The sequence below is a fragment of the Lactuca virosa genome, chromosome 4 (assembly GCF_052849685.1).
Source record: "Lactuca virosa cultivar CGN04683 chromosome 4, Lactuca_virosa_CGN04683_v6, whole genome shotgun sequence".
Classification (NCBI taxonomy): domain Eukaryota; kingdom Viridiplantae; phylum Streptophyta; class Magnoliopsida; order Asterales; family Asteraceae; genus Lactuca; species Lactuca virosa.
In genome coordinates this window covers 16,593,187-16,598,152 of record NC_136429.1, presented here as the reverse complement: position 1 = coordinate 16,598,152, position 4,966 = coordinate 16,593,187, and positions in this window count along the sequence as shown.

Sequence of the window (4,966 nt, the reverse complement as noted above, 5' to 3'; positions counted from 1 at the left end):
CTGCCTAGGAGTTGGTGAGCCTAAATGGCATCATCGCAAACTCGTAATTACCATAACGAGTCCTAAAGGTCGTCTTCTAAATATCCTCGTCCATGACCCTCATAAGGTGATAAACCAATATCAAATCGATCTTGGAGAACCAAGATGCCCCCTAAATCTGATAAAATAAATCATCAATCCTATGAAGAGGATATTGGTACTTCACCGTCAACTTTTTCAACTTTCTATAGTTGATTCACATCCGGTGAGACCCATCCTTCTTCTTCACAAACAGAATAGGCCCCTACTGGGACCTGCTTGGACTGATGAACTCCTTGTCCAGCAGCTCCTGAAGTTGCATGGATAACTCTTGCATCTCTGGAGGTGCAAGATGATAAGGTGCCTTGGCTATCAGAGACGCATCCAAAATTAGATCAATATGAAACTACACTTGCCTCTCAGGAGGTACTCCTCGAAAATCCTCGGGAAACACATCAGGGGAATCCCAAACAATATGTACATCATCAATAGATTTCTTCCCCTCTGCCCGAGTATCCATGATATAAGCCAAATATCCCGAGCACCCGTGCTGTAAGTACCTCATAACCCTCACGACCGAACATATAGCCAGCCAACGCCACATGCGCTCACCATAAATAATTAGTTTCCCCCCACTTGAATTCGAACCCGAACCAACTGATGCTTACAATCGATCATAGCCCCATTTAGGCTCAACCAATCCATACCCACAATAATATTCGTCTCTCTTAAAGGAGTAGGAACCAAGTCAATTGGAAATCTGTCCTGGAACATCTCAATCACACAACCACGATAGACCCGTAAATCACTCATTGTATGATCATCGGTGATCTCCACTACGAAAGCATGCTCTAGATATCCAAGAGCAATCTCGAACTTCTTGCTGAATGCAAGATATACAAATGATCAGCTGGCCCATGAATCAAACAACACAAGAGCAGGAATATCATTGACTAGGAACATCCCTAATCATAAATCATATGAAACATAAGAGTAAACAATAAAAGTATGAAGGAATATAACAATAATACATACTGGTGACAACATCCGACGCTACTCTGGTTTCCTCGACCTTCAACCGGAATGCTAAGATCCTTACCACATGAGCTTTTGACTTGCCCTGGAGGCCGTCAATTGTCCTCAACGTGGCTCGGGCGGGTACCCCCACCGCCCCTCCTTCTAAACTCGCATAATTAGCCTTCTTATGACCAACTTGATTGCAGTGGAAGCATATCAATGCTCCACAAGGACAATCCCTGCTGAAGTGTCCCGTATGACCACACTTGGAACATCCAGAACCACCCGAATGAAAAACCCCATCATGCGGCTTGCGGCACTTTCCACAACGGGCCCGACCCTACTGGCCTCCAGATCGAAAATCATAAGTCTTGAACTTCTTTTTTGTAACTAGTGTTGTTTACAACTGTTTTATGAGCCTGTGTTGGCTTCCGCTTCTTGCGAAGCTCCAAATCGATCTCCCGCTCTCGGGATTTTCCAATCATCTTCTTTAGTGTCTGGCAACTTGAAACACTAACAAACTCCCTAATGTTATCTTTCTGCATATCATGATACCTGGTCTTCTTCATTTCCTTGTCTGTAGTATACTGTGGAACAAGCAAGACCCTCTCTCTGAACTTGGCGGTGATCTCCGCCACAGTCTTTGTCGTTTGATGGAGATCCTGAAACTCCCTAGCCAACTATTGTACCTCAATAGCCTCAATGTCCTTGACTCCCAGAGAACAACCTATTCCTCCCACCAGTTATGAGCATCATCTCTCAGAAGACAAGCCACAAATCTAATCTTCTACCCCTCAAGGCAGAAGCTCATCTGATAGGCACACTCCATGTCTACAATCCAATGCATGATGGAAATAGGGTCCTTCTTCCCAAAGAAATCTGGAGCTCCACAAGAACGGAAATCACAGAAAGTGATAGTGCATTCCCCGAACTAGCCAGCTGCCATTTCTGGTCGAAGGGCGCGCATGCGCTCATCCATCAAATCGATCACCCCCTCCTTTATCATACTGAACATGATAGGTGTCTCCTCCAATATGGATTGCAAAACTTCTGATGCAATCAACTCGTGCAACTCAGCATCACTCAATCCAACGCCCGATCCTGAACCAACACCAAAACCAAGTCCACTCCCATGATGGGTCACCATCACCATTCTGAAACACATGACAGAAAAGTCAAAACACACTCAAAACGTACCACTTGCTATAATCTCCTCAGCTCTCCCTGATTTGAGTACATATCCTGTGCTTTCAGTAGTACGAGCCCATACTACCTTCCACACTTATCCGTACTTTATCAAGGATTATCCTAAATTTCCTAAGTTACTTCTCCATAGCCTCCCCACAGAATCTCTCACATAGCAACATATCAACGCACTAATAAAATTCCTAGACTCTCCTAGTATTAATTATGTACCACCCTAATACATTCATCAAACAACCTCCCAATATTAGCATAAACCCTAGAGTACCTAACTACCAACACATACATGTATATAAGGCATCTATCCTAATAGACATTCTATCAAGAAATCCTGAGCATAACCTTTTCCTATCACTAGCATGCAACTCATATCATATCATACTTAAACATAAGATTCATTTATGGGTATTATGGGACTTACTTACTTGAGCTTCGCCTAATTTCATGCATCACACACCTTTTTAATTATAAAACCCTTTTTAGAAAACCGTTTTCTTATAAAATATTTTATAAATCCGCAGTTTGAGTTCAGACGCACCTTATGGTGTGCCCGAATCCCTCAAACCAAGGTTTTGATACTAACCTGTAACGTCCGAAAAACACTAAGTAAAATTTTTATTTTTAATAAGAAAAAATCATCCATTTCAATCCATCCAAAAGATATCCAGAGTATAAAATGTATTCTCAAAACATCAGAGTAAACATAAGTCAATAATGCGGAAATCTCTAGTGGATGCAATGCAATCACGTCGGTCCCTTCCCTTCGTTACTAGAGGTACCTGAAACATTTAAACTTGAAAACGTAAACACAAAGCTTAGTGAGTTCCCCGAAATACCACATACCATATATATAATGGCCTATTTCAGTCAACGGGCCCCGTCCAACGGTCTATTTTAACCAATCGCTTGTTTTTGCCATGTGAGTGTTATGACCTAACCATATTCTTATAGTCAGTTCCGTTGCTACAACCCTGTTGCAGTCTTTTCTGCCATGATCCAACTATGGTCTTCCATGCAAGTTACAAAGACATAGAACATACAATGACACCTAGTGTCCTACATAGTATAGTGAGAAGACTCACCTCTCTATCGCATTAGCCTCCACTACATCTCTCAGGATTAGACAGCTGGTACTACACGATACCTAGTGCTCTCAGGATCAAACAACTGGTACTACACGCTACGTAGTGTACAACAAAATGACAAAACTTAGTCTACTCACTTAGACTAACAATTTAACTAAAATTAAACATGCTCAAAAGTCAACAGTCAACGGCCAACAGTCAACCACCATGCCATTGTGAACTACTAACCGCACCGTGGCAACCACACGACAAAACATTCGTGTATGAAACCGCTACCATGATGTGGCGAGCATCATGTATTGCCATGGGAATTGGCCAAAATAACTCAATGGATTAAGCGCTTAATCCGGTAAGCCCAACACTCATACATTCCAGAAAGCTTCTTTGCACTCATAAACTTCATAAAAATCCTTGCTTTATATACATGCATGTCAATGCATGCCATGCACTCAAACCTAGGTCAAAATGAGGGAAATGGGGGTAAAAAATCATACATGGCCCCAAATCAATAAAAAAAGTCCAAATTCCAACCATATAACACTCTAGGGACCTCAAGGAGTAATAAAGTTGCAAACTTTATCAATACCAACCACTCATAAGAACACACCATGGAGAATTATGCTAACTTTATCTAGATCTACATGAAATAACCACAAAGTTAAGCTTAAAAGACTTATAAAAGTCTAGAGAAGGTTCAAGAGGATGTATAGGCTTGCTTAATGATCCTTGCTTCACCAAAACACCATTTCTTCTACTTTAATGATCTCTCCAAGCTTCAAACACCAAGAACACACACACACAAGGCAGATACGTGTTAGGGTTTCTTGTTATGGAGGATGGAGGTTGGGGGTGGACGAAACCCTAGTCATTACATCCTTTAAATAGGGCCCAAGGCCCGAGATCTAGGGTTTTGAGCCTCAACCGCTACCATGTCATGGTAAGTGTCTCACAACGTCGTAATGTTTAAATGACCACCACGTCGTGCTTCAAGCCCAACGACGCCATGGTGTCGGGAAAATCCCTAAAACCACAAAGTCACAAGGTCAAGACTTGTACCTGAACATCTAGATGTTACACTAGTGGTTTCAAACAATGATATTAGTTTGAGTTCATGATTTAGTTATGTATTTCCTTTCCAATCTATGATCCATTTGATCATTGTCTCATGGTGAGATTATAAAGTTGGTGCAAACCTTACTTTGATTTGGGGATTCTTAACCTTATTAATTTTGGAACCATGTTTCAAGCTTGAATTCACATATTTATCTTACCTTCATGTCTAGTTTTGATAATTTATCACCCCTTGATGTTTTGAGTAGCAATATTTTCACCAAGTGTCGTAAATGTTGTTATAATGGTTGTTAAGTTCTTATAAGTATTAGGGTTTGGTATTAAGTCATGTTCAAGTTAAAATTTCTCATAACACATTTTCCTCATGAAAATGGTTTTGGTATATGTATCAGTACGTGTGGAATCAGTACGTGTGGGATCCAGATCCTTATTAATCTTTAAAAATGGATTTTTATAAAATCTAGATGGTTGATGTTTAAGTTAATTACATGAACCATTAGGGATCCTTTCTATGTTTATTTAAAGTATAATAACCTATGTTGTAGCTCTATGAGTCAATTGGGTCGTTTGAG